Raw genomic sequence first — 9,376 nt, 5'->3', positions numbered from 1 at the left:
AAGCATCAGAGGAGGAAACCTTAAAGTTCAACTCTATAGCATGATGAGATCATAAAAGAAGTGAAGTGTTTTCTAGGATGCCTCAAATCCTCCTATTCATAGATGTGGCGCACTTCACACCGATGAACAAGACTCTAATTGATGCGACATGTTAAATTCCCTAAGACAGTTGAATCTTGAGCTCTGATACCAAGTTTGTCATGACCCAAACTATGGCTAAGCCATGATATGATGATTCGAATCCCAAGAGACCCCAACTAAGTCTCTTAGCATATCATTCGCGGGCATGCATAAGGTAAATGAAGAAAGTAAGCAAAGATAAAAGATACAGAAGCAACCTCTCAACAAAAGCATAAGTCTCAAAATGAGAAAGAGACAACAAAGACTCTTACTATCTAACATGCCCCTACTAGTCTAGATGGGGGCATAAGATAAGTCCCTAGCTCCCAGGACAAAATAAGAGAAATGAAAAAGTCAAAATGACAACATGAAATTAAAATGTCTCATCCTCGAAACATGAGAACTCACCACCAAAGCTACTATAACTAGCTCTAGCCACGAGCGGGAGGAGAATGAACATGATTGTCAGACCCTATATTATGATACAATGTAGGCAAAAAGTATGCATTATTACATATAATGCACTAAGTATGTGAGAACATGCATGAACAATAAACATAGGACATAGGCGATATAAATCATGAGATGCAAGACCAGTATCTTCAAAACATGAGTAAGACCATGAAAAACATTAGAACATTTATCTCATTGGTCATTGCATCAAAATATCATAATCATCATAAGAACTTACATATGTGGGTGATAACCATAACCAACATTAAGACCATGTGAGCTATTACATGTAATTTGATGATCCCCACATTAAGATGGGTTTGAGGCTACTTGATAAGGTAGACTCCATCCAACATTATCATAATTATGTGCTGTATGTAGATCCACTAGATAGGCCATATTGGCAATTCTACAGTGGAAATGTAGTTTAAGAGACTAGAGGTTTCTACTAGGGCTTAGATCAAGTCCCCACCTCAAAGTCCTCTCAGTACTAAGTAAATCATTCCACAGAATATATATCATACCATAATATTAAATCATGCTTGTTATAGATCATAAGTTTTTTCATAATCATAGTTCATAGAAACTTATTCAAAATAATAGTTCATTATCATGTGATTCATTTAATGTGGGTGTAGGTCTTCCATTATTACTAAATTCTTTTCCATAAAATATCATTTGGGTCTTAAGTCACCTTCCTCATTAAGGATCTTAGTCATCCTTTCATTAATCTTGCTTATAAAATCATTGAACATCATTAAAAACCTTTAATGAGAAATTCATAAACCTTGACAATCATTCATGAAACTTTCATTGAATATAACTGGGAAATCATGATCATAATCCATAAATAATACTTGAAAACTATCATATAGCATGGGTCATTGAAATTCATCTTAAAATCATGCAATATGATGTAAATTATGCATAATTAGGCTAATAACATTGAGATAAATCATAATTAAGAAGATCCAATACAAATTATGAAATTAGGGCTTTTTGAACCAAAATCATAAGGGAATTTGGAGAGAAAAACTTGGGATTCCATGAGTGAAAGGAATCCATGGATGAAGTTTCACAAACCTTGATGAAAATCAACCTAATATTTTGAAAAAAAGCTTGGAACCCTAGAACCCTAGCTTGATGAAGAAGAAGAACCTTTTGGGAGAGAATCCTTGGAGCCTTAGAGTGATTTTGTGAAAATAAGAGGGAATGGTAATAATTTGAAGGTTCTAGTAGCTATAGGCTTTGTATCATACCCCAAAAACGTTCAAATACATAGCTAAAATAATAGGAAAAGAACGATATGCCTTTTATTAAATCTGGTCGGAGGGACCTATAGATCCATTCTATGAGTCGTCGAAGGTGTTACCGGTTGTAGGGAAGGTTCGTAGAACACCCCAATACTTAGCCAAAATTCCACACTTCAGGATCCATCCCATGAGTGTATCCTATGACTCATAAAAATTCCTATGAGTCGTAAGTACCTCTCATCTCCGCAACTCTGAAAATCCCTGAAAACCTGAGTGTATGAACCTTTCCTTCGATTCCAACCTACGAATCGTAGGAACTTCTACGATATGTAGGAACCCCTCTTAGGGTAGGTTCACACTTGGTGAATTTTCTTTTTTTAGAACCTTCCTTACGAGTCATTTCTATGACTCTTCAACTTTCCTATGGATCGTAAACTCAACTCATACCAAAACTCAAATTTTCCCTAAGTGCTGGCTTCTTATACTTCCTACGGATGTAGGTTGACTCATAGGAACCTACACTAGCAGTTTTCTACAATATTTTCCTGCATCCTTTATTTTCTTTGGCCTTCCAACTTCCGGGGTCTTATAATATCTCTCTCTTGGGAAGATTTAACCTCGGATGAGACTCAAACTAGCACGAATGGAAAAATGAAAAGGAACATAGCAGCCCAACATGAATGCAAAACATCTCAAAAATGCATAAAACACGAAATCTTCAATCTCAAGCTAAAGCATGACTTTAGAACTCATTTCATAAACATGAATGCGTATAAAACCTATTACACCCCACACTTTTAAACTTGGAATGTCTCTTAAGTTACTTAGACATTATCATAAGAGTCGGATAAGCTACGACACCATCAAATGACTCTAAGGAAGGGAGAATGTGATACCCCATAGTAGAGAAGGTTGGAAATAAAGTCATAAGGATCCGAAAGGAATTGGAGGCCAAATAATGAGTTGTAGGACTCGATTTACGTACGTAAGCTCCTAACTTAGAAGTCTTACATACCTAATCTATTGGAGTACATACCAAGCTTACATAGCACGCATTACATAGGCTCTTAAAATAGGACGAGATTACGAACCCACAAGGAAGAGAAAAAAAAGATATGTGGCAGCCAATGAAGGAGCGACACGTGGCAGCACCTCAAGCAAGCAGGTGACCCACCTTCTTGGAGTCAAGTAGGTGACCCACCTGCTTGGGGGAGGTGGGCCCCACTACCACATTGGAGTCCCTCCTGGCTTGCATGGACACTGTGGCCAATAGGGGCTAGACACGTGTCCCCCTTAGGGGGATGACACATGTCACCTCCTAGGACCACATATATACATGTGTATTATGACTTAATTTCAGTTTCTACACTTAAACTTCAGCAAAAAAACGAAGAACAAAACCCTAAGTCTAGAGAGAAAAAGAGGACGGCTTGGAGAACAAATGTAGGTAAGTCCCGATTTTATTTTGTAAATTAATTATCCAGCATATAAAATGATGATATGGAGTTATTAGAAGTATAAAATCATGGTTTGGTGCAGCCAAAACGGACAGAAAATAGTCCACACAACTTCCAGCACGCTAAAGAGGTTTTTGAGGCGCAATTTTGGCTAGGTTTGGCCAATTTCGGGTAAGGTAAGGTTTCTCCTTTAAATTTTGACTTTATGGGGTTTTTATGACATGTATGAGGTATATTGTATACTAATTTAAGTATAAAAGTAGTCATGGAGATGCTCAGTGAAAGAAACAATCTAAATTGAAGTCATCGTAGTTAAATTGTAGTTGAAATGAGGCGTTGTGAGTGTGGAGGCTGATTATGGTTGTGTGGTGCGTGTTTCAGGGTCTAAAGGTGTCCTAAAATATGTGGGGGATCTGCTGGTTTCAGCCACACAACCCCCGCTTCATACAGTTAAAGGTTTTGCAAAATGGAAACTAGAAACCTTATTTTGGCATTGTAGTTTCGAGCGAGTCATTTGGGGTTTATATTGTGTAATGTTGCCATGATATACATATATATGAGCTGCTGTTTATGTTTTTGGTTGGATGTAGGTATTAAGAACATAATTGTGGATTCGGATAGGGCACATTATAGGGGAGATGCTGCCCGATTTTCGTTAACTCCTTAACTAGTTAAAGAACTAATATAGGAGGCGAGCGAAGACTTAAGTTCTATGAATACTCATGTGTAACCTAAGGTGCTAGAAAGCCAAGGGTTGTTAATATTCATATTGCTTTTATCTTATGTAGGTTCAAAACACGACAAGATGAATGGGTTAAAAAGTAACCCGTAAGAGGTATGTAAAGCCTATTCTTTCTCTTTCTTTTGGCATGTCGTAGAGGTAAGTAAAAAGTAATATGATCTCTGAAGTAATTCCATTCCTAAATGTCTCCTATTCTCTTCTATATTGTGAACTCTCACTGTAGTTGAACTATTTTCCTCAAACTTACTATACGTTACACAGACAATCAATATACATGTTTCTAATCGGAGAGACTATATGACTACATGTACTCTAAATTCCTTAAGAGGTTAGCAATACTTTGGTATGGGACTAAAGTCCCCGAGATGTTAATTAATATAGTCCTAATGGCCTTTAGAGGGCACTTGAGCTGATCAGATTACCACCCTGATTCTCAGACGCTAGCTTAGCCTTCATATACTGTCGAGTCTCCGATAATGATTTAAACTGCATATAGTTACTCACTACTCTACTCGTGTATACTGTAACACTTCTTTCACCATGTCCTGGGATGGGAATAGTAATCGTGCATAATTTACTGCATTGTCCATCGAGCCTCTCACTAGAGGGCCGGGATACGTATGTATATATATATGATGATGTGTTGTAATAAGGTGGTGATGGAACTGGGTTGTGATGATATTACAGATGTATCTACTGGACCTATGATAAGGCCGACTAAATGATATAATTTGAATATACATGTTTTTATGATTCACAAAGTACAGGTACAGAGGCTTCTTTTATAGTGTACTTGATTCCCTGCTCCTCTGTTTCAAATATGTTTCCAGTTATGCTATGTCATGTTTTGCATACTCAGTACATTTGTCGTACTGACCCCCTTTCTTGGAGGCTGCGTTCATGCCCGCAGGTATGGGTTTACAGTTTGGGGATCCGCCAGCTTAGGAGTCCCACTCAGCGGTCCAGAAGTGCTCCATTGTGCTGGAGCATGATTTTGGGTACTAAACATTGATGTATATATTCGTTTTGTTCACGGATACAGTGGGGGCCCTGTCCTGCCTTATGTTACTATTCTTCTTACTCTTATAGGTCTGTGGATACGGATGTGGGTTGTATGTGTATACGAGTTGTATATGAGCTGTATATGAGTTGTATATGAATTGTATATGAGTTGTATATGCGTGTATGTACAGCTGTGCTAATATGATTTATGATTTGGGGTGTTCCTTGTGTCGTGGCAGTCTTGTCAGCTCATATATATGTGTATTATGGAATGACCCTATATGTTATAACAGCCTTGTCGGCTTATATGTTTTCTTACCTGTTAGTGTATTTTGAGTATAGAAAGGAGATAGGCTATGTATGGTTGGCAGGGGTACACATGTGTGTCTAGTTCAGGCACCCGTCATGGCCTATGGGGTTGGGTCGTGATAAAACCATAAAAATTACTAAAACACATGATTTGGGTTGACAAGATCATGCAGGAACTAAATACCTCAACTAGGCACAAAAGGAAAAAGATGGGATATCGGGACATAATATCGGCTTTGGCTTCCTATGTATCTCCCTCAACCTCTTGGTTCCTCCATAACACCTTAACTGAAGCTATTTCCATTTCTCAACTTTTTAACTTGCCGATCTTAGATCTCAATTGAAACCTCCTCATATGAAAGACTCTGTTTCACCTCAATGTTGTCCAATGGAACAATATAGCTAGGATCACCAGTGAACTTCCTCAACAAGGATACATGAAATACTGAATGCACCAATACCAAATCCAAAGGCAAATCTAACTCATAAGCCACCTTACTAATCTACTTCAAAATATGATATGGCCTAACATAGCGGGGACTTAGCTTCCCTTTCTTACCAAAATGCATTACACCCTTCATGGATGAATTTTTCAAGTAAACCTAATCATTAACCTCAAATTCAAGCTCTCTTGTCCTCACATCCAAATAGGACTTTTGTCGACTCTGTGTTGTCTTGAGCCTCTCTTTAATGAGTCTAACCTTATCCATGGTCTAACACTCGTACAAGTTTGTACGACCCGTATGGATGGACGCTTAAACCCCACCCTCTGAAAAGCCCCTAGAATTGTTTCTATGAGTTAGCAGGACAATCCATCATTAGGACTATGAATCGTAGGAAGGGTTCATAAGTTCAACTTCAAAAACCTAGATAAATGCCTAACTTCCTATCAACTAGCTTCCTATGATTCTTCTTAGGGTCTATGATCCATAGAGAGATGGTAGTAGACCCACTGTACAAATTTCAATAGGGTCAAAAATTCGACCTCAAGTTCTACGAAAGGGACCCATGGCGGCCCAAACCCTATTGAATGAGGGGAATTCCAATCTTTTCCCCACCTTTTCCAAACATAAGCCAAGCCATTTTGAGACTAAATTTAGTCCCTTATCTGTATCCAAGGGTTTCAAGCGAGGTCTTCGAATTTTGATAAGATAATCTTCATTCCAGGTTTATAAGGCTATCATAACATTGGACTAAGTTCATCATCGTTCCCTACATCTTCATACAGTTAAGTTGAGTTTCAATTAGGATAAACTAAATTCTTGAGTTAATTATATAAATTCTTATTGAGTTATAGTATATGTTTGATTATACTTTGATGATTTGAGTCTTTGAGATTATGATTCATGTTTTCCTTCACATGAACCCTAGTTGAGTCTTTCATTAATTATTTTATGATTGCTTTGATTTAAAGAATGATTATTTTTATTATTTGATTGAGAAAGAGCTTGAGTATGAATTGAGATTATTTTCATCATTTAATTGAGAAAGAGCTTGAGCATGAGTTGAATCCAAGAAGTCTCTTAATTATTATTTTTTGAACATGAGTTGAGTTGAGAAGTCGCTTAATCATATTTTGAGCATGAGTGTAGATACCCTTGAACATCTATTTTGAGATTGATTTGAAAGTTAATTCATACTTTTAATGCATTCATTGACTTGAGATCATATCTATTGTTAAAGAGAAGAGATGTGTTGAGAAGAGTTGAGTATTGAGCTAAGTCCAAAAGAGACTAAATAGGTAAATTGAGTAAATACTCACTTGAGTTATGAGAATAATGAATTATATTTTGGGAGTAGTATTGAGCACCAATTTGGCTAAGAGTCTAGAATAACTCGAACCTCATAAAGTATTTAGCTAGTGTAGGATATGATCGTACTATTCATTTAGGAGACTCCTCATTGTCTGAGAAGAAGGCTTTTATTAGATCTAGAGATGACTTTTTGTCACTTACCCTTGCAAGGTATTGGGTGGCAGTGGCAATGAAAACAGTTTGTTGTATCATCACATAGCTCATAAGTGATGGTTGTTGGTTAAATAAACTCCCAAGAATAAAGTATTTTATTTTAATATACTAAGTTACAATTACTATTTCTTGTCTTTTAAAGCATTGTCTTTATTATATAACATGTTTTATGGAGTTGAGCTATTTTTATAATTGAGTTTCTTGAATTGAGTACCTTGAGTAGGTTTCCTTTTAACTATTTTCCATACCACATATTTAATGTACTGACGCCATTTAGCACTGTATCTTTTTATGATGGAGACACAGGTGATAAAGATCCTCAAAAGGCGCATTGTTAAAGATGAGATTCTACCCAGCTTTGGTGAGACATCTTTGCATTTAGAGGAGCTCTTAAGTTATTTACTTTCATTCCTTTATTTATTAGTTTAAGGTAGCAGTGTGCCTATCCCGATAACTATTTCCGTGTCAGTATTTAGAGGCCACAAAGACTAGTTAGATAGAGTTAGAGTTTATCAGTTTCATTTATTTGATTTATATTTTGAAAACATTGAGTATCATTAGTATATATATTTTGATCATTAAAAATTTGATTGAGAAAGTTAAATTCTTATACTTTTATCATGCCCATCTGAGTACGTTTATGAGTTAAAGTCTTTTGCTTAGTGAGTCAGCCAGGCCAAAAGTTTGCTTGGAAACCAATAATAGTTTATGAGTGTTGGCCATGCCTATGGGTAGACTCGGGGCCTGACAAACTTGGTATTAGAGTCCATAGTTTAAGGGTTCTAGGGTTTCTATGAAGACAAGTCTAGTGGAGTCTTTCTTATTGTGAAGCACGCCACATCTATAATAGGGAGGCTACAGGACTTTTTCAAATTATTTCACTTTTTTCATACTCCATTTCATGTAGTAAAGTTTTAACTCTATGAAATTTCCTTCTAATTTGTGCATTTCTTGATTTCAGATCATGCCTTCGAAAAGAACCTTGAGTTAGTGAAACGTTGTTGAGTATGAGATTCCACAATCATCCAATATATAGACCCAAATCCGAGCCCGAGCAACTAAGAATGAGGACTCAGAATATTCCACAGGTTGCTATGACTTTGTAAGTAAAATTTAGGGGGGTTATATCTATACTCACCTAGTTTATGGCTACAGAGTCTGGTCTTCAAAAGACTCCAGTGCCCAGCTCTAGCTCTTAAAAGTCATCTTCTACTAACCGAATTAGAGTTTTTCTGAGGATGAACCCACCGGTCTTCATCGGGTCAAAAGTTGAGCAAGATTCTCAAAATTTTATTAATGACATGTCGAAAATCCTCAAAGGAATGTATGCCATAGAGATAGAGAGAGTTATACTTGTCTCCTATCAGTTGAAGGGTGTTGCTAACATCTAATACAACTAGTGGAAGGAAAGTAGAGGAAAGGATGCTAAGCCAGCAATCTGAGATGAGTTTGAGAATGCACTCCTAGACCACTTCTTTTTGTGATAGTCGAGGGAGGCAAAGGTAGATTAGTTTGTGAATCTGAAACAAAAGGGGATGACTGTCAAGGAGTATGGCCTCAAGTTCATTCAGTTGTCCAGATATGCTCCGGAGATGGTGGTTCTCAATGCGAGAGACAAAATGTGAAAGTTTGTTTTAGGTTTGGGCAGACATGTGAAGAAGGAATGTCAGGCAACTTTGTTGATGTCAACTATGGACACCTCCATACTCATGGTGTATGCCTAGCAAGTTAGGAGAATAAGAAAAAGGATAGAGAGAAACATAAAGAAAGAAGGCCAAATCCACATGTAATAAAGGCAATCATCAAAATGGTGGAAATGGAAATCATTCTTTCTTTCAGAAGAGGCATTCTAATTATGCACCATCTTCAGCGAGTGCACCTACAACAAATAACAGGAATGACCATAGGTCTCAAGGTAACCAGAACTTTAGAGCTCAAGGTTCTAACTGTCATGCCCCAGAAGGATACCCTAGACGTGACCAGCACTCGAAAGCCATTTCTGGCCTTCAAGCGAACCACCTGATTCAGTCACACTATCATTCAATCACATTCACTCAATGGAGGATTCAATCA

This window comes from Solanum dulcamara, chromosome 9, assembly GCF_947179165.1.
Source record: "Solanum dulcamara chromosome 9, daSolDulc1.2, whole genome shotgun sequence".
NCBI classification, from domain to species: Eukaryota; Viridiplantae; Streptophyta; class Magnoliopsida; order Solanales; family Solanaceae; genus Solanum; species Solanum dulcamara.
This window is presented reverse-complemented; position numbering follows the sequence as displayed.